The sequence below is a fragment of the Alligator mississippiensis genome, chromosome 13 (assembly GCF_030867095.1).
Source record: "Alligator mississippiensis isolate rAllMis1 chromosome 13, rAllMis1, whole genome shotgun sequence".
In the NCBI taxonomy this organism is placed as follows: Eukaryota; Metazoa; Chordata; order Crocodylia; family Alligatoridae; genus Alligator; species Alligator mississippiensis.
The window spans coordinates 35,792,228-35,813,130 of NC_081836.1; the positions used below are offsets into that span (position 1 = coordinate 35,792,228).

At 45.5% G+C, this 20,903-nt stretch overlaps 1 protein-coding gene across 3 annotated transcripts in view; it reads left to right on the forward strand.

Moving 5' to 3' along the window:
- The first annotated feature begins 417 nt into the window (after positions 1-417).
- The window catches only part of ABAT (4-aminobutyrate aminotransferase), a 140,205-nt gene continuing 119,719 nt past the window's right edge, over positions 418-20,903 (forward strand). The window contains exon 1 of one of the 3 annotated variants that reach the window (XM_006277138.4): positions 418-505. The gene's annotated coding sequence lies outside the window, so the exon portion shown is untranslated. Of the gene's footprint in view, positions 506-3,421; positions 3,531-3,830; positions 3,852-20,903 lie in introns of those variants that run through there. The other 2 variants (XM_059716558.1, XM_019494760.1) reach the window with 2 other exon arrangements.

Here is a 20,903-nt window from a genome sequence, read left to right on the forward strand (position 1 = left end):
ATTGCCCATGTCCTGATTGCACCTTTGATCAATCTAAAAGGAGATTCAGACAAAGCACACTACAATTTGCTTTCAGCAGAGCTACTCTGAGTTCCACTGGCCAAAAATCTTTCCCAGTGTCTCTTTTAAGGATAGTCTATCATCTCCATTGCCAAGACCACAGCATGGCTTTCTTGCATCCTTTGGTCCTAGCTTTATTTTACTGCAAGAACAGGTGATAACATGGAAGTGTCTTGATGTCTGTTATCTTGGCTGGTGTAAATCAAATCCTTTTGTTTCCAAGGAGTTCTACCAGTAGAGAATCTGGCCCATTTCTTCCAGTGCTGACTGAACAGGTTTCTTCCAGCAGGTGGCACCAGGCACTTCTGTTAACAGTGACCGCTGGTAACCAAATGTTGCAATAAAATACCTTTGTATTTGATGTTTACAGGCTGCTTGTCTAGGTCAGTGCCAGTTGGGTCTGAAAGACGAAATGTGAGAGAAAATCCCCAGCTGCTGCAGGAAGGTGAGTTCATGCTGAAAACTCTTGGTTCCTTTCCATTGCTGTTTTGGTGGGGAGCTTTGTGTTCATGAAAAGGCTAATGTAGACTCTGCTGAATTTTTCCTCTTACATTATTCTTCTAGATTAATCACAATTTTGGGGTGGAAATTGCCTTATTTTGTGCTTATAGAATGTCCTGCACCCTTTCTGGATGCCCCCATAATACTGTCCTAGAATCAGGAGAACAGAGGCTGCTGGAAGAGAACATGAACTCTTTCCTCTGTTGCAGTTGGGGTCTATCTGCCTTGTTGTTCTTAATAATGGTGCCGAGTCATGCAGCATCTTAGCAGCTCGTCTGGAATTGTAAGGGCTCGACTTTGAGAGCTGATTAGACTACTGTCATCTCAGGCTTCTTTCACGCCTGGTATAATGTTTCCTGTAGCTCAGTCAGTGATTCTTTTGGTATTGTCACTGAAGACCTCTCCTGAATGAGGAGATCTTCTTCCCCCCATTTTCCTAATGTAGCACCATCACTGTTGATCTGCTTAATGTGCTTATTGAGACATTCTGGGTCAAAGTCATTCGTGGTGTATATTCAAGTTACTTGAGCACCCAGACTTTTTGATTTCTTGGCTGTGGCCCTTTCAGTGGGTGCCAAATTTGATCATTAATTTTTTCACTTACCTTCCAAGTAAATACAAGTCTTGCCACTAACCTCACTGGGAACAGGCTGCAAGTACAAAGGGATTTTTTTTTTTAAGTAAAATTTCATTTCTGCCTGTCTGTTACCTTAAACAAAATTAGACACACTGTTGCTCTCTGTTGTGTGCAGCAAGGAGCAGGGAGTACTTGTTCGGGGAGCAACTGAAGCCAGTGATATTAATTCAAACATACCAAGGTGCATGGGACTTGAAAGCATCCCAGTACAGCACCAGTTGTTGGGATGTCTATGAAGTCTCTTATCTCCCCAGAGCTCTTGTGACGAGTAGTATATCAAAAGGATTGGGAGGCAGAAGAGACTTCCTGAGCAAGAGTCCAGTTCCCTGAAGTTGCAGGTACTACATCATAGAATTCCTTCTATATGTTTACATATAGAAGGGGGGTCGGACTCGATGATCTATTGAGGTCCCTTCCAACCCTAACATCTATGAATCTTTACGGAGGGAAGGCCCCTCCACCTGCAGCTCTTCTGGCCAATATCCTTAGGCCTTGGAAAATTAGGTCTGGCAGTGACCGAGGCTTGGTTTGCTATGATGTGATCATAGTTCCAGGTTACCTGTACCTCTGACCTCCTTAGAGTCTTCTCAAGGATGCCCTCCTTAGGTGTCACCTTTCTCAAGGAGAATCCTGCATCCCAATCTAGAGCAAGGCATCAAGCTCTTTAGGCCTCTGTGATTCACTTGGATGGCTTCAGCAGGACCTGTGGTTTTACTCTCTCACAAACAATAGCAGGCTTACCCAGGGTCCAGTCAGCTCTCAGAAAGGAAAGTACAACTTACTCAGAATACATCATTTTGGAAAATATATACCTTAAGAATGATAATAGCTTAGTCTCATGCCTCTCCTATCCATCTTTCATCTTTAGTCAACAGGGGGGAGGTCTAAAGTGGTTCATGTCCTTTTCCAGGCCTCTCTCCATTCGGAGTCTCATGCCTGTTAGTCCTTGGACTGAGTGTTAGTGACCGTCTCCCAGATGGAGTGGTTGTAAGTGTGCCACTTCAAGTCCTTTGAATCTGGTTAACTCAGTCTGATTTTTTTGCCTACACTGATGAAACTCTAAAACACTTGTTACTTGCATTGCTTCAGTTGCATTAATCAGACCCTCTCGGCTTCATTTCTCTCAGGAAGAATCCCTTATTTTACCCACTAAACTGGCAATACAGCTACTAGCAAACCCACAAACAATCTCAATAAATGTATGACATTAGAATACAGCAGTCTCTGCATAATCCATGGTTCTTCTGCATCTGATACATCAGCGTAACAAACCTTGAATGTTGCACAATTCCAGAACTTTGCTTCTGTCACAGAAACCACCAGAGTTCAAGACAGACCCTGTCAGGAAACCAGTCAGAGAAGGTTCAATCTGTAGCCATCCTCTGTACACGGTCCAGTCTGCATAAACAGGAAAGATATGGAGTAGGGTGAACCAGCAGGTCACCGTGACACCATTTTCACACCTCCAGCAAGGGTGTTGCTTCAGCAACCCAGAGGCTGCCAAACTCTTGCCTCTGGCGTATTCCTTGTAATCCTATCTGCTACTCTTAAACTAGGCTCAACACTCGCATCTGAACACCTTCCAGTAGTGCATTAAGCAATGTAACAGGCACCCACCCTGTTTGCTTATATTTTCATCTTCTGCCCATAAGAGTGGGCAATGAAGGCGTTTGGGGATTTTTTGTTTGTTTGTTTTCATTTGTTTCTGGCAGTATGTTTTAATCTGCAATGATGTTAGTAAAGGGCAAGGGCAAGCGGTTGTGCTTTGACCTTGGAGCAAAAGATGGCAGGGGTTGTGATGGTCCTTGGGGGGAGTTCGTTTTGTCCTGTAGTCTTAGATCCTTTGGTTTCCCACACACATGCGCCTCTCCTTTATTGTAAAACACACCACTGTGCAGAACTTTTACCCTGGGAGCTCTAATTAGTCTGCTAGACAGGCTTGGCCTGAGCTGTGGAGTGTTTCCAAGAGAAGAGCCAAGACGCTGACCTGGATCCCAAATGCTGCGGGAAGGGAGAGCAGTGCAGGCGCAGGCAGAGGCTCCTAGTGCCACTGGCCTGTGCTCTTGAGACTTGCTACTCAGCGCTCTGGCGAGGAGCCAGGTGCCTTGACCAAGCGCAGGGGGGACCGGGCCACCGCCACCTGCTTCTCCTCTGTCGCGGGGCCCCGGGCTTGTCTCCCGCCCCGCCCCGCCCGGGGGAGGGCCGGGCCAGGCTCAGGCGGGGATTGGCGGCGCCTGGAGCCGCAGCCGAGCGGAGGCCGCGAGCAGCGAGCGGGGAGCCCGGGGCGCTGCGGCTCCGCCTGTCCCGTCCCCGAGCCCGGCCGGGCCGCGCGGTGAGTGCCCGGCGCTGCTGCGCCCCCGCCCCGCCCCTCCCCGCGGCGGGGCCGGCAGCCTCAGCACGGCCTTGCTGCCCCGGTGGAGGCCGGGCGCGGGGTCCTGCTCTGCCCGCGGCCCCCCGCCCTGTGCCGCCTCGGGCCGGGGGCTGGCAGGGACTTCCCGCCGGGGTCCCGGGGGTGCTGGTGCTGTTCTGGGCCCCGGGCTCTGCTCTGGCCCTGCAGGTCTGCAGCTGGCGACCAGCTAGTACAGGCTGTTTGGCAGAAATACAAGGAAAAACCTGCCTTGAATGTAGGTTTCCCCCATCCTTTTCTGTAGAGGTAAGGGAAGCCTCCAGTCAGCCTCGGGTCTTGCCGTTTGTGTCACATGAGTCGTCAGCTTCAGCCCAGATGGGATTTGGCAGTGCTTGTCACCACCCCATGCTCTCCAACTGCATCTTGTGAAAGGGAACCCCGGGCATCTCCCCCCGGCTCTAGCTTTGCCTTTGCATTTTCGCCGGTTTCACTTTTTTTCTTCTTAATTTGTGCTTAGAACAGTGTTTTGAGGGTAGGAGCTTGAGCACGGCTGCTTAGCCAAAGGCATGACTTCCCCCAGACATCTCATCAGGGCTGTTCCCCTGCCCCCTTCAGAAAATGTAACTCTGGGAACAGCAGGCCAGAAATACAATTGCTGGAAGAGACTTCCAAGTCTTGAAAGATCAGGCACGCAGAGGATGATTAGCGAATTACTTGGAAGTCCCTCCTAGCAATTGCATTGCTTGGCCTGCTGTTCCCACAGTTACATTTTCTGAAGGGGGCAGGGGAACGGACCTAATGAGATGTCCGGGGGAAGGCATGCCTCTGGCTTTGCAGCCGTGCTCAAGCTCCTACCCTCAGAACGCTGCTCCAAGCACAAATTACAGTTTGGATGGATGGCAAATAGATGTTGGCAAGACTCTGGTTTCCTCTTGTTTGAGTTGAGAAACAGGCGGAGGTCAAAGTAAAAGGAAGAGAGCAGTAATGGGATCTTCTCAAAGCCTGTCTGAAATATCAAGTTACTTAATTATTGCTGCTCTGATGTGATCATCGAGCTCTTAATTTGATTAGCACATGGTTTTCACACTGCTGTTCTAGTATTGTATGCTTCTCCCAAGTATCCTGATCTCCATGCTCTGTTGTGTATCGTCGAAGGTATCCGGGGTCAGATTTTTTTTCCCTCTTAACCATGATATTTTATGCAGATTGTGCAGGGTTTTAATTATACAGATTAGAAATCAGGGTTACAAATGCTATATCATAACTTGTGATGTGAAAGAGGGGCATATTGAGAGAATAATGATGTCATTTAGTTTTAGTATCTTCTGTCTATAGATATCAGAGTCCCCTTGCAAAGTAAGTAAAAAGATCATCATCCCTACCTTGCATGGGATGAAATTTGAGGTATGGTGAGTGAAGTGATGTTCCCAGGGTTGCCCAGCAGGCTAATGGCAGAGCAGGAAGGGAACCGAGGTGCCTGTGTCTTGAGTTGAGTTGTCATGCCTGTTGCCCCTCCTTCAGAAAAATTCAGTCATTAGAAAACATAGTGTTCACTCTTCAGGATGTGCCTTGGTAACATGCAGTTGACCAATTATGTTTTCTAGGGAGCAAAAAAAATATCCCAAGGCCTCCAGCCTCCAGGAGAATGACAGGTTTTGAGTTGGGATGTGATGCTGAGATGTTTGTTTGCTCTGGTACTCAATAATTGAAATGCAGTTGAAATTGGATTTTGTTATGTGTGAGGTGGCAAACAAACACAACATAAATAAACAGTATCCAAATGAGTAGATGATGATCTGCTACCAGCTGCTCTTCCATTTGAGGAAAGTATAATGAAAACCAAGAAATAATCCTGAATCTCATGCTGTTGGAAATAGGGCTAAGTCACAGATGTTTAGGGCTGGAAGGGACCTCATGAGATCATTGGGTCCAGCCCCCCTGCTCTGGGCAGGAAAGACTTCTGGGGTCAAATAGGCCCAGCAAGGTGTGCATCCACTCTCCTTTTGAAGATCTCCGTGGTAGGTGCCTGCACCACCCCTGCTGGGAGTTTGGAAGTCAAGGCACCTCTTGTCAGTGGCACATCAGTTCAGATCTCTGTACACTGGCCCATCTCTTGCTGCACCTGCCAGCACCTTACAGAGGGATTTGTGTCAGCTTCCTGTGCCACTTCTACCAGTACGAGGTTTATAAACATCACTTGAAATATCAGATACCTTTTAGCGCACAGCAAGCCACAAAGAGACAGAGTTGGCACCTGGCTTTCCTGGTTCTACGTCTTTTGATCTTCTACCTCACCCAGAGTTCTGTGCCAGAGTATCATGGGTGGACACTTTCCAGGGTAGCTGCTGTCCAGGTGAGATGCTCCCTCTCTGTCTGTGGTCTGTGAGTGGAGAGTATTGTATAGAGCCTGCACAGACGTGACCTAGGCTAGTTCCCTTATTGCAGCTGCAGTAGTGCGTGTGCCAGAAGAGGGTGGTAGTAGGGTGAGTAGCCAAGGCCCTGGCTATCAGCATGGGTAGGGCAATAGGCACACTCTGAAAGCTGTCGTACTCCCTATTCTGGGAATGCACGTAGTTGGACCTGGCACCTTTACCCTGCCAATGATCAGTTCAGTGTAGTGGAGAAGTCAGTGGTGAGCTGGTTTTTAGAATCTTGCTGTGTACAATCACAGAGAAAGCTGGGGGTTATCTTTAATCCAATGTAAGAGAGATCCAGGCAGGTAGGTTCTTGTTGTGAAGTCCCTACCTACTTATTTCAGTTAAACTTCTGATTCCCCACCACTCTATTCATCTGATGTGAAAAATGTCTTCAAAATAAAACTGTAATGAGAGCCTGCCTAGGATCTGAAAACATTCAGTATGTTAACTGAACAACAGTCATCCAAGGCATGATATTGCTGTTTTTGTTTGGGGTTCTGCCTGCATCCTCTCCTTTTTCTGGGCTCAGCATTTTTGTTAACGTGAATAACAGCATACAGCAGGCTAAAAAGCAGCATGTGTGCCACAAGTGCCATGGGCAGCCTCTGCATGGCACGTGGCAAGTCAGGGCAGGGACAGACAGCCCAGTGACAGATAAAGCAGAGCAGAAGATTAGGCAGGGAGCAGAAGGCAGAGCAGCAGATTGGGCAGGGAAGGAGGATCACAGTGGCACAGAGGATCATGTGGGGGATAATTTGTGGCATGCCTGCCAAAAATGGTGGTCCCCATGTATAGTATATTCTAGAGACGAGAAATTTTGTGGGGTAGTTTCCAAGTATGTTGTAAGAATTTTTCCCCTTACTGCTCTTACCACTTTACCATCAGCAAACTCACCACAAAGTCAGCTAACTGTTGCATGTAGCAACTGTAATTGCCAGTTTTTCAGCACCAATATTTCCTTCAGGGAGGCTTATTGAACAGTGTGCATTGTTCCTCAAAAGAAAGGTTTTTGTGTTAGTTATCAGACACAGCAGCAAGTTTGCATCAAACACTTCTGCCTGGTTTTCTGTTTGGGCTCAGTCAGCAGAGGAAGAGCTGGGGATTATCTTCAGTCTGACCTAAGGGAAACCAAGGAGAGCAACTATTAGTCATCTGTAGGAGGTTCTACTCCTGTCATGTTGCTATGAGACTACAGGTGAGCAGTGTGAGACTGACACTAGAAGAGCATTGCAGCATTGTTTCTAGAGTATGTAAATTAAAAGGCCATTACTGCATCACAGAGAGAATTCATGTGGTGGGCCTACTGCTCGTGCAGGAATGCATGTATTTAAAAATTCACATAACAGCTAAACCAGTGGTTCTAAATCTTCCTAGATTTGAGGCACCCCTCCTTAAACTTGAGGCACCCCTTGGAAAAGGTCAGCTCTTGGTTTTCACTCTTCTTTTGACTACAGAAAAATAATAGAGAAATTATTCTGTTGCAAAGAACTCAGAAAGCTGACAATAGGTCAGAATGGTTTTAACACTATAGATTCCTATTTGAAATCTCTAGGATTATTTTGTGAATCATGTTTACCAACCTAAGTACCAATTTTGTGCAGTACCCCTCTACGTGCTTGAAAGGATCTGAAACACCCCACAGCACCTGGTTGAGAATCCCTAACCTAAGCCCTTTCATAGGCAGCAAGACACCCTGCCTTATCAAGAACTTGGTTTGTTTTAAAATTCCTTTTCCTTATGGACTATGCTGCATGTGGAGGAACTTGTGTTAGATGCTAGGTGTGCTAATAGCAAATAATAGCTTAATTCTTTTAGTGTGAGCTCTCACCTTTAGAAGTTCGTGTGTCCCAATGTGCGCATGTGGGGTTTTTTTTGGGTTTTTTTTTTAGTCTAGTTTACCAGGTATGGATTTACCAGAACCCAATCCTGTAGCCCAAAACATTTCTTCCAGGCCAGGAAGAACACACAAGCAATGCTTTTGTTGAGCATATGGTGTTTGTGCAAAAACACCAGAATCACGAGTTCTTTCCAAGGCTTGCTGAAAGGCTGAAAGCCAGAATATTACCCTAAACCCTTTTCGTTTGCAGTTTTCAGATTCTTTTCTCATTTATGGGAGTTGAAGTTTATATTGTGTGTCAGTACCGGGACAGGTAGCAGTCTTTACCTTTTTCCTCTTCCCCACTAATCTGCAGCATCTGTCCCTTGACAGGGGATCTCTCCAAGGTGTAGTCCTGTGTATGTGTAATGCTAAAACCTTTGTAGCAATGAGTTTTATAGTAAGTGAAGCACAAGTTTGTTGAGCCAGGAGATGATTGAGATAGCAGAAAGCATTCATTATCCTTTGAATTTTGTAGAAATTATCAAAAATTTGCTACCTGAAATTTAGGAGAACGAAGGTATAGGGGCCATTGCAGCTTCAAATGTTATTCCCTGAGATGTATGTTGAGCCCTTAGACTAAATGATTGTATGCTTCCTTGCAGTATGATGCATGGGCATGTAGCTGTCAGTCTGTCTGCCCCCCTTGTATTTGGATTTTGGTATTTTTCTGCATACCTTGTGTAAGTGGGTCACGTAGCCTCTTTGGTTTTGCAGGGGAACTTGCTCCCTTATGGGCTCTTGAGCCAGTTCTTCAAAGCAAAAGTCAGCCTTTAAGTAAAAAACACAGAACAAAATCTCTCTCTCTCTCTCTCTGTCCTCTCTTGGATGCTAGGCTGTACTGGCCCCTGCACACAGCAGCCTGACTTTTCCCTTTACAGCTTGCTTGCTTCCTCCTTTCTTGCTTATTCTTCAGGGAGCTTTTAAAGGTCTCAGTGGGGCTTGACATGCTTACCTGAATGCCCCACAACTGACTTTCCTACCAGGGCTGACTGTTCTTCCTTTAAGGGACAGACTGCTCTGTAACATAGTAGCTGCTTCCCTGACATCTTCTGTAGCAAAAATGTTCCCATGCAGTTGAGGTTCCAGCTGAGGTTGTCCAATCTTTCAATTCTCCTGCTAGATCAGAGCAGGGATTTTAGTGGTTGCCTTAATAAAAGTACATAGGGTGACTGCTGAAGGTTTTAGTGAGGAAACAGGGCACAATGCTAATAATGAGGCTTTTTTAATATAAAAGACAAAGTTACAGTATAGTAGCTGAAGTGCAGAGAAACTTAAAGGCACTGAGGTTACTACTGTCCGTCTTCAACTGGGACATTTGCTCCTTTAAAACAAAAAAACACCACATTCAGATATGTGATCTGAATGTTTTAGCTACTTCTACAGTATTTTTCTCAATTCCACATAACTCTTCTGCTTTTAGATTGTCCTGTGCTGAACCTTAAAAGGACCCACTGCACATATAAGTGTTAGTATTTATATATGAAAGAAGCACTTGTGCAGATGAGTGGTTCCATTATATTCCATAAAGTTCTTTTATGTGCCTCTGGCTCTAAAATGCATAAGTTCAAAGAACCACAGCTCCTATCGTTCTCTGTGAATGATGGCAAGATACTAGGCAAGATATTGGGTAATTCAAAGGCAATAAAGCTCAAGACTTGGTAAATGTTTTCCAAGTAAAGATTTACTTGAAAACCTTCTGTGTTTCATTTATTACAAAATCCTGACCTTTTCCAAGCTTTTCTCATCCATAAGATATAGAGCAGGTTTGTTTGATCTGCAGAGATTCAGATCTATGCTCCTGTTTGGTAAACCTGAGTTTCCAGTTTATGCTAGGACACATCTGTTCTGTAAAGTTTGCAAAAATTTAAAGCTTCTGAATGACACTTTTTTAATGTCAAGGCTTGAGTTCAGAGATCTTTTTGTCTAGTAGCCAGGATTTTCTTAGAAGCTGCTCTCTTAGCACTCCCTCTCTTTAAAGGGGAAATCAGAATTGTTACCTTGGATGCTGGCATGTAAAAAGAAGTGATTGTATAAGTTTTGTTAGTTTTTCTTAATGCCTTTTTAACTCTGCAGATGTGCTCTAGTATACTGCAGTGCTGATGTCAAGTTGTGATTTTCACACTGTATGCATATCTACTTGGAGTTCTGTTGGTAAAAGACCTCCTCAGCTTCAAACTCCTCAGTTATCCAATATTGCTGACTGATAAAATTGGCTAAAAACAGAGGCTGATGTTTTCATACTGGTGCCTACTTTAGTCCCATGAACATTTTATTTAAGGGGCTGGCTTTAGGCACCCAGCATTGAAAATGTTGGCCCTAATGGTAGTAGGAAGCAGAAGAAAGTTATCTTTGGGAGGTATATGTCCTCCATGCTTCTCTTAGAGAAATTCAAGTCCTACCCATCTGGAATCAAATTGTGAATATTAGGGGTGCCATAAAGTTGATATTTTTCTTTTTCTTCCCTCCTCCCCCCCCCCCCCCCCCAAAAAAAAAGTGCATCTGTAAATTTATTCGGTACAGATCTGGCTGAAAGGACATGCTGAAGTGACTACTGTGCTAGCTATATGGCTGTAATTATGGTTGTTAAACAGTTCAGTTATAATTCTGTTATCTCTGACTTGCTGACTTGTACCTTTTTTTTAATTCTTCTTTTGGACTGTAATTATCCATGCTATTTCAGCCTAAGGTCAAGAACTTTTTACAAAGAATTATAGAATCATAGAAAATTAGGGTTGGAAGGGACCTCAGGAGGTCATCTACTCCCACCCCCTGCCCAAAGCAGGACTGTCCCCAACTAGATCATCCTAGCTAAAGCTTTATCTAGCCAGGTCTTAAAAACCTCCAAGGATATATATTCAGTAACATCTAGTCCATCTGTTCCAGCATTTTACTACCCTCCTAGTGAGAAAGTTCTTCCTAATATCTAACCTGAACTTCTCATGCTGCAACTTGAGACCGTTGCTCCATTTTCTGTCATCTGCCACCACTGAGAACAGTCCAGCTCCATGCTCTTTGGAACCCCCCTTCAGATAGTGGAGGGCTGCTATTAAATCCCCTCTAAACTAAATAAGTTCAGTTTCCTCAGCCTCTCCTCAGAAGTCGCATGCCCCAGCTCCTTAACTATTTTTGTTGCTGTCCGCTGGACACATCCTTTTTGTCCACATCCTTTCTGTCCACATCCTTTGTGTAGTGGGGGACCCAGAACTGAACACAGTGCTCCAGATGTGGCCTCACTAGTGCTGAATAGAGGAAAATAATTATTTCCCTTGATCTGCTGGCAACACTCCTACCAGTGCAGCCCAGTATGCCATTAGCCTTCTTGGCAACAAGGGCACGCTCTTGGCTCATATTCATTGTCTCCTGTAATCCCCGGGTCCTTTTCTGCAGAGCTGCTGCCTAACCTGTCAGCCCCCGGGTGCATGGGGTTGTTTGTCGCAAGTGAAAGACTTTGCACTTGTCCTTATTGAACCTCATGAGTTTTTTTTTTATCCAATCTTCCAAATTGTCTAGGTCTATCTAAATCCTAACCCTACCCTCCAGCGTATCTACTACATGTTGAAATGCAGTATATGATAAGCTGCTTGTGGCAGAGGAGAATTAAACAAAATTCTTTTAAAAAAATGAACAGCCATACCTTTTTATACAAATTACTCGAAATGACTGAACTTTGCATCTTGGCATGCGTACAGTGCTCATTTTGGAATATTTCCATGGAGAGCTAGGGAGGGAGATTGGCTGGTTGAGCAATACTTTGAGTAATTCTTTGAGCAATACTAAGTTGGCAATTGTTAACATTTATTGGCAGAGTCTAATTAAAGTGCTGCCTCTTTTTAACATGATGTAAGATCTGTGGCAGCTGCAAAAATGATCTGCAAAAAGGTGATTACGCTGTGATTGCTTCAATAAAACAGGTACAATCCTCCAAGTAAAATGTGTCCTCAGCAACTAGAGCAGGAGACGATGATCAGGTAAAAAAAATGTGCACGCTTCCTTTGAATTTTTAGATGCCTTCAGAGTTTGCTATAACCTTTCTTATTGGGTTTTCTTTTTCAGTGTAAACTGAGAATCTTGTAACAGTTGGTTACAGCTTCTCACCTTGATCCATTGGCAAGGCATCTTGATAGAGTTTTGTCTGTCATTCTTCTCGTAAATGTGGAGTTGGCTGAACTCAAGGAAGTCTAGTACAGGGGCGGGCAATTATTTTGGGTGAAGGGCCACTTAACGAGGTTTGGTGAGTATTTGAGGGCCACATGGGTAACCCCATCCCTTGGCAATTGCCCCACCCCCTGGTCACCATCTTGGAACTGGAGGTCCCATCCCCTAGCCCCTGGTTTTGCCACCGGAAGTCCCTCCCCTTGCCCCCAGAAATACTCCTTTTGGGACGGAGGGTTGCCATCATAAAACCAGAAAAAAACAAATCATACACTAAATTGTAGGATCCTCCCTACACTTGCTGCATGGCGCAGGGGTACTCAGGGCGCTGGTGCCTGACTCTAGCCAGCGCTGCACATCATGGTGGGGAGCACAGCCCCCCGCGAAGCTGCCTTCATCACCGGTGCTCCCAGTGCTCACGCAGCACAGGAAGGAAGCCCCACGAGGAGGAAGCGCTGGAACTGGTGAGTATGAGCACCTGGAGCGCCCCCGCCTTTTGTTGCTTCTGCTGCCACTGCTCCCTGCCAGGGCTGCCCCTATGGCAGTAGTGTGAAGGGGTTCCTCACACCCCCTCCTTACACCTACATGCTGCCCACTTGAGCTCCACACTGCTCCTGCCCCCCAGGTGTGGGCTCTGCGCTGCTGCCAGCCCTACCCCTGCCCCATGCTCCTGCCCAGCTGCAGCCCCACCCCTGCCCCTGCCACTTCCCTACCTGCTGCCCGGAGCCAGCAGGATGCCAGGAAAGCCTGCAGCAGCAGAAACAGCAGTACTGCCTGGAAGTTGCTGCTGGCTGGGCCAGGCCCTTCTGCCCACAAGGGTGGGAGTGAGGTGCAACAGGGTATGTTGGGGGTCTGTTTACAGGATGCCTCACTCCCACCCTCGTGGGCAGAAGGGCTGGGCAAGGTACAATTTGTTGATGGGCGCCTCCGGGCCAGATGCCTGTGCTGTATTTTGCCCACCCCTGATCTAGTACCTTTTACTGCTATGTTATTGCCACCGTCTCCCCTTTGCCCATGGTGTCCTTGTGGCCAGTGCTAGCTCTGTTCCCTTATGCCCTCCAGCAGCATTAGCCTGCTGGGCATTATCCCTTCCAGGGCCATGTGGATAGATAGTTCACCCTATGTACCTTCTCATGTCCATGAGTCTCTCTTGACAATGCTGCCTTTTCTAAGCTTTGTCAGCACTTTTCATTCTTTTTTCAAATTTCATTTTCATGTTGGTTTAGCTACACTGGTGGGAGCACTACTGCAGACAAGATGCCAGTGTCTGCCATCTTTTTTCTGTAATCATCATAATTCTCAAACCTGCTCTGAGCTGGCTGGTGCTGGTGATCACCTGAAATCCTTGCTATGGTACCTTTCCCTTCATCACCATCTGCAGGAGGTGAACTCATATTTTTAATAAATTAATACTTTTCAAGCTAGATGGCAAATGTAAATCTAGCACATAATCATATGAGACATGAGGCATGCTACAGATGGAGATTCTCTCTAAAGGGCCAGGAGGATTTGCAACTAACTTTCCAGATATAGGCTGAAATAGCTGGTAGTAGGGAAAAGAACCTTGGAAAAGAGGAAAAAGGAAACTTAACAGCTAGAGACAGAAAAGTGATGGAGAGAATCTGTACCGCAACCTGTAACTTTATTCTATGACATGTAAGAAGTGTAGTTTTAGCAAAGTCTGTTCAGTTCTTTCCAGTAACCTGAATTTTTATCTCTGGTCTGGATGGCTTATGAAATGACCACTGCATAATATAATGTGTGTGTTTGGATGTGTATGAATAAAAACTAGGACACCAGGAAAAGGAGTGAAGGAAACGCATGTGTTGAATAGTTCTGAATACCTCACCTGTTAGTAAGAAAGATTGTCTTGCCAAGGATTAGTTGTAGGTAATATTGTGAGCTGAAAAGACATTTGCAAAACAAAACCAAACTGCAGAGTTTTAGCAGTGAAATCCTAAAGAAATATTCTGACACAGCACCATTGCCTCTTCCTGTAACGTGTGAAAGGACCCAGGTGAAGGGTATGCCCTCTGTGCTCCTGTTAATTCTGTTAGGTCAGGCTGGGCAAGCGGACCCCCCTAATCATCAGAGAGAGCACACGTGAGCTACACTGCATCTGTGGATAAGGCATTTCCATGTTCTCACATCTCAGCTCCAGCACAGAACAAGTTAGTGCTGCAGTGCAGCTTCTGGGAGGGGATAGAGGACTATAAAATGTGTATGCGTCTAGGAGGAGCTGAGGTGGGGCAGGCAAGGAGAGAGAGATTAGCTTAGACTGACAAGGTAAGAGAAACCGTGGATCTTGGGTCAGAGCACTGTTTTCTCAGGTTACTACATGAGAGAGGTGAGGCCTTGAGCATTTGCTTCAAAGTGAATTTCTTGTTATGACAGTGTAAAAATGTTATACCATATTTACTTGAATATAAGGCAACCCCCTCAATAATTAGATTCTATATATGGAAAAGTTCTAAAAACATTATAATTTTCCAGGTATAGAATCGAATTATTGGAAGGTTGCCTTGGATTCATGCCCCCTCCCATGGCTACAGCAGGGAAAATAGTGGCTGGTTTCCCCCATGCTGATTGGGGACAGAAAAACGTCATATTTGAATAAATACAGTAATTTTCCATGTATAGAATCTAATTATTGGTGGGTTGTCTTAAATTTCCCCTGCTGTACTGGGGAAGGGTGCAGGAAGGAGGCAAGTAGCAGCAGGGGGCAGGCAGTAGAGAAGTCAAGGAGCCAAACCCCCTTCCCTTGCCCCCTGCTGCCTGCCCCTCCACTTTTTACCCACACCTGCCCCAACCCACAGTGCCTGTGCCCTCTTCCCCACCCCCCACCTGACCCCTTGCTGCCTGTGCAGCACTCTAGGGCCAAAGTTGCCACCACTGTCACTGCCACCAATACCTGGCTGGGGTGGGAGTTGGAGCCACCATGTCCTCTGTGGCTGGAGCTGGAGCCAAAGCCACAAGTGAGGGTAAGCAGCAGTAGGGAAGATCAGGAGGCAGTGGCTACAGCTGCAGCTCTGACCCTGAGCCTGGATTGGGGCCAGAGTCACAGCAGCTTCCTGCCCTCCAACACTAGAGGCCTTATTCCCCATGTTGAATGGGGGGAAAAGATTTGTCTTGGATCTGAGTAAAAATGAGTGACTTTGTGATCATATGTTCATTAGTAACACAGTTTTAGATGGCTGTGAAGGGAAGCTGCAGTGTGTCTGATCTTGGGTATGCTGATGTAAATTAGAGGAGTGACTCTGGACTGACACGTGTAAATAAGATGGGAAGGTGGGCCTTGGACCCCAGTGTAGTTAATTGCAAAAAGGATCTCTGTGCAGACAAAGTGGGTGGAAATGTCTATATTTTTGTCAAGAGAGGTTTTCGTGATTTTCTTAAAAATAATTAATTCTAAAAAATATCATTTGTTAGTAATATTTCTGAGTGAAAGTTGCCTGGCCCAAGTATGATATCATCATGCCTGTGGCCTTGTTCATATCACACTGTGCTGATACCACAGAGCAACCAGATGCATTGCACAAGAGTAATCAGCAGTGTGTATGTACCTGGACTTTCCAAATCTTTAGAGGCCAAACTAAGAGAGATGCAGAAAAAGAAAGCTGAGAAGCTCTGCAGAGTATCTAGGAAGACAACCAGGGACAGAAATGGTTAACAAGAGAGCACTTAATGCTAGAAATTTACAGGGAGGAAGAAGACTTTCCAGGGTCATGGGAGATAATACGTGTTCTCCTTCTCCACATATTTCCTTTTTTAGGGGCTTTTTTTTTTTTTTTCATTTCAAGAAGGTCCCTGGATGTACCTTATGCTATATTTTTAATATTTTTGTAATCCTGCTTAATGAAAGGCCCTGGAGTAACACAGTGAAACCAACCTCTGTTAGTTCCCAGCAACAATTTTTTCATAAGATTTTCCTTGATATGAGTCCTCCCCTGCAGCGCAGAATGGACTGAGTTCATATGAAATTGAGGCAGTATTTTAAGCAAGCTTAAGATTTGCTAAGTAAGGTCACAGACTGTCCTGTCTGGATGTGCTGATTGTATAAAGTGCAATTTCCTCTCAAAAATCCTGCTTTTGACTCCGTTGTAGAGATGCTGATTTGACAGCACAAGTGAATGCAGGAAATTTGTGGTACAAATTGTGTTCCAGAACAATCTTTAAAGCTGTTGGAATAGCTTGTCGGCCTAGTTTTATAGGGTCTATTGTAGGCTATTGGGGAAGGAAGGTAAAAGTAAGTGTTAATTAAGCCTGGTCAAAATCCACAAATGAGTGTTGCATAACTGCCTTTTTGGCATTCGGATTGGAAAGTAAACTCAGCAGTTAACTCTTCAGCGTTCTCTGAACTTCAGCCTCTGCTTAACTCTCAACTTAATTTCTGTTGTAAGTTAATGGCAGATAGGAAGGTGCAGCTTGCAACAGTTCTCCTGCATACTTTCCCTAGGTTAGTAAGGGTGTCATCTTTGCAGCTTTAAATGTGTTCCATTACTGATAACCCTACAGACAAGGCTGTCTTAAAACCTGCCCCTTTCATGCTTGAGCCAGAGTCTTTGGACTTTTTTTTTTAACTGGTTGCAACAATGTTCCCAGTGAAGAGCTGAGAAAGTGAAGTTAAAGACCATTCAATAAGAAGTAAGAGAGACATCCTGAAGGAAGGTGCTCTGCCCAGCCTCTGCACTAGCATGCTGTCAGGAAAAAAGAAAAAGTTTAATTTTGCAGAATCTGTAACAAAATAAAATCCCAAACCAACGGTGCCTTTTCTGCACTTTTTCTCAAATAAGCCATGATTTGTCCCAGAGTAACCCTGTTGAAGCTGCTTGGTAGTTGCCCAAACAATGAATTTGCTGAATGTCTCTTTTAATATGGCAGCCTTTCCTAAGATGCAGCAGTGCCTTTCTGATTGGGATAGGCTGTTCCATCTATAAAGAAAATCTATTTTCTTCTTTTTTCCCCACCTGCCAACCACTTGGTTATGAAGCACAGCTGTCGCCATATGGTCCAACATTGCATATTTTGAGGCATCCTTCTTTACCTCAACGTCCTTGTCAAAGCACTGCTGTGGCATTTTGTATAGAGTGTATCATCAGTTAACCTGCCATGCATTTGCAGCTGTGCTTTGTATCTGCCATCTACCACTCCTAGATGCCTGGGTGGGAGTTAAACTTAAGGCTGAGCTGCTGTATATCTGCCCCTTCCCTGACTCAATTTTTGTAAATGAATAAAGCTGCCACTAACCTGCTTCGATGCGGTTTGTGTGGGAGGCAGAGCACATTGTGCTGTTACAGTCTGGCAGGATTTTGCAAGCTGAGTTAAGGTCGCTGGTTTACCATTTCACAGAACTAAACGCATCTGAACATGTGTGAGGCATTTGTTCAAGTGGACATTTAAGAGTTTTTAACAAAATCCCACCTCAACGATACCTTTTTCCGCTGTCTAAATAAATAGTGACCAGCCTGTTAAACAGGTATGTCAAAATGAGCTTCAGACCCTCCCCTTCCTTTGCCCAATCTGCTGCTCTGCTTTCTACTTCCTGCCCTATTTACTGCCTGTCCCTTCCCCAGTCTGCCCTGTGCCACACACAGAGATGGCTCATGCTACCACTGGCCATCCCTGGTCCAAAAAGACCATACTCATCCCAAAGTATCTTTGTTGAAGCAGTTGGATAATACTGTCACCAAGTCCCTGTAATTCCTTTGTTTAGCCTATAGTTATGTTGAGGTGACCACATTCATGACCTCATCCTAGCTAAGTGAGATGTACTAAACTGTAGATTAAGTTTCCAATAGGAAAGTAGTTCCTTTTTTTTTTTTTAACTTAAGAAGTAGAGTAGGCAAATCACTAGAAACTATGGAAGGATTAGTCTTGCATTAAAAGGCAGTGCACATAACTCAAGAGGCTAATTTTATCTCTAGTTTTCCTGGTAATTACACACACAGTATACACACATTCTTGCTATTTTCAGTGATTCTCAAGGCCTTAGTCACCCCAGGTTGGGTAAAACAGAGTAGATGCTGGTCCTGACATGGTAGCAGCTATTGCTGGCTATGCAACCTATGATCGTTCATTCTGTAACAATTAATGTTTTGCAGTTAGTATTTCTCAAGTCATCACATACCCAATCAGCCCCCTGCTTCTTCTTCCCCTGCTTGTCTCTAGCCTCGGGAGGGAGCAGGAGACTGGAGACAGCCCCTGGTGACATTCCCCTGCTGCCTCCAGCCTCCTGCTCCTTCCCCTGCTCTCCTGAGGCTGGAGGCAAGTAGGGGAAGGAGCAGGGGGCTGGAGACAGCCATGGAGACATTCCCCTGCTGCCTCCAGCCTCAAAAGAGCAGGGGACAGAAGGGGAATACCTCTGGGGCTGTCTCCAGCCCCCTGCTCCTTCCCCTGCTGTCTCCAGCCTCCTGAGGTCCCCTCCCCCCTCCTCCAGCCCACAAACCCCTGCTTACCTGTCAAAAGCTGGGTTCGGGTCCCTGCAGCTTGCACCGCTGCCTGCCTGGCGCGGGCAGGCAGCATGTTTCAGGACTGTGGAAAGGGCCAATAATAGAGACGCTCTGGCACTGTGCCAGAGTGTCTCTGGAGGACTGAACCTCCAGTTGCCTCAGGGCACGGTCTGGGACCATGCCCTGACCCATTTTTTTCCCCTGGATTTTTGTTTGACATATCCAGGGGGTCTCATTTTCTCCCTGCACTGCAAGTTTGCAGCTTGGGGAACATTTTTTCATTCCCGCATGTGCCTCTTGCCCTGTCTCAAAGGGGTTAGAGATGGGGCAAGAGGCACGTGTGCGCTTGTCTGGACGTACCCTATGGGGTGGAAATAACTTCCTAGTTTGTCATCTGATTTTTTCCTGGCATTGCCATTGACAGTATCTGAGAAATGAATTATTAGGTGCCAGTTTAGTAGATATAAAGGTGTTGCTTTTGAAAGGATACAGTGGCTAAGGAGAAACTATCATAGTCACATGGCTAATTAACGTTTGCATCTCTCGTCCTCTCTTGGAACCCTTCCCCCCCCCAATTATTTCTACTTGTCATTAAAGGTTTGATGGTATTGCTTTAATAGGTCTGGTAGTATTAGGGCTTCATTTTTTATTTTTGTCAAAATGTGCCAGCCTACTTACAGTTAAATTTTACTTGTCTAATAGTAAACAAAAAACTATTTTTGATGGAACCAGGCATTTTTGTTCACTTGCTGAATTGCAGTATTAACTCATTTTTTAGTGGATTTTTTTAGTGGACACTAGAGAGGTTCTCCTCTCTGCCCAAACAGCAGTAAGCTGCAGAGCTGTAAGCACATGAAAAGTCTTGGAACTATCAACAGGACTAGTTGTCTGGTCTCATGAGCTTATATACCTTGCTTGGTCAGATCAATAATTAAATGAATTTTCTCACTAATTGGTGGTGGCTGGAGTCTGGAGAATTCAGGGAGTTTAGTTATATGTTCTGTTAAAATTAATAGGCTGTGTCTAAATTCTTCATGCTGCTTTAGAAATCTCAAGCCGAGGATCCACTTATTTGCTTTGGTGTCACTCTGAATAGGTGGGCATTAAGGTGACCTTCCTTGAGTTTGTAGGTATTCAAGATTGTTCTTGACTTCTGTAACCTGTTAGCTTATCTTTTCACTCTTCTTTGAAGTTATAGTGCCCCTCTGCTGTCTACATTGGACTGATGGGGCAATCCCTATGTGAAGGAATGAATGGTCACTGATCTGACATTAATTCCAAAAATTCGCTAAATCCCATGGCAGAACACTTAAACCTCTCTGGACATCCCATCACTGATGCCAGAGTAGCTGTTCTTAAATGACAGAACTTTAAAAAATAACTTTTTGGTTGTTGGAACAAGAAATCATCCAGTCTTAATTGTGTTAAATAAGGTCTCAACAGAGATTATGGACTCTTGTCCCATTACCTTGCCTAGCATTTAGGACCCTTATGTTCCTTGGTTGGTTCATAGCCTTGTTAATCCCCATTTAGGTATTAAACCCATCTTCACCTCTCTTAGCAGTCCCCCCTCCCTCTTTCCTTTGTATTTCAATTCCTTTATATTTAGAACTAGGGCTATGCGAAGCTTCAGTCCCTGATTCAATTCAGTGGAGATTCAGCCCAATTTGGTGGCTGAATCTCCGAATCCAAATTGAATCAGAAGACCCTTTAATCTCTCTGAATCAAATCAGAGAGATTTGGCGATTCGGGCATAGACACAGTTTTAAATGTTTTTTCTACATACCTCTAGGTAACAGGTGGCTTGTGAGTGCTATGATACTGGGGCGGATGGAGTGTCCTACAGGAGCATGGGGGGCTCCCCAGCGTGCTCAGTAACAGACCCAGAAGTGGACCAGAAGCACGTCTGGTCCATTTCCAGGTCCACCGGGGAGGGTGCAGGGGGGCCCCTGCACCTCCCCTGGCTTGGCGAATGGTGCCTCCTGGGTCTGGGGGGGCACCCAGGATCCCTCTGTGGCCCATTGCCAAGCTAGGTGGCCGTGGGGGCCCCCCCCTGCACACTTAATGGTGGACCCAGAAGTGGCCCGTTTCGCACACCCCTATTTAGAACCCCTCAGAGTGAGTTACATCACATAGCTGCTGACACTCAAGTGACCCTATGTAAATCTGTCTAAGTCTGTTTTTATATCAATTGGGGACTGCCCATGTAGTGATCAGATGCACTCCCTCACGTGCTGAAGGACACTAGCTACCATATGAGGCAAAAGTGTTACTGTTTTACTGATCACTGTCTGCTAGGGTTAGACATAGGCTGTGATGCTGTGCCTAGGATTGGTGGAGTTTGGACTTCATGGTTCTGAGAAATAATGCACCTGGAGACCTGAGGGCTATGCAGGTTATGGGCTGAGGGCTGCAGGCCAGGAGCTGTTGCCAGCGCTGCTGGGTGGCAGGGAGTCAGAGT